Consider the following 299-nt stretch of genomic DNA (forward strand, 5'->3'; position numbering starts at 1 on the left):
CACCTAGCTTACGCCACCGTTAACATGTCGACACTTTCTTTGGTTTCTGATAAAGAACACTTAGATTCCTCGCCCTCCGGTCGCTCCCCCGCCGCCCCCGGCCCAGTAGGAACGGCTAGTCACCGGCGTAAGTGTGAAAGTGTTCCGCGGCACGAGCGAGTCTGGAGAAACGTACATCTGCCGCTTTTCACTTTCCGAATGGACAGGTGTTAGCAGCAAGCGAAAGGCAATACAAGAAAGGCACTATGTTTAGTTCTCGTGAGCGAAAACAAAACGAAGAGGAAAATGCTGTCGAAGCG

This window comes from Penaeus monodon, chromosome 11 (genome assembly GCF_015228065.2).
Source record: "Penaeus monodon isolate SGIC_2016 chromosome 11, NSTDA_Pmon_1, whole genome shotgun sequence".
Taxonomy (NCBI): Eukaryota; Metazoa; Arthropoda; class Malacostraca; order Decapoda; family Penaeidae; genus Penaeus; species Penaeus monodon.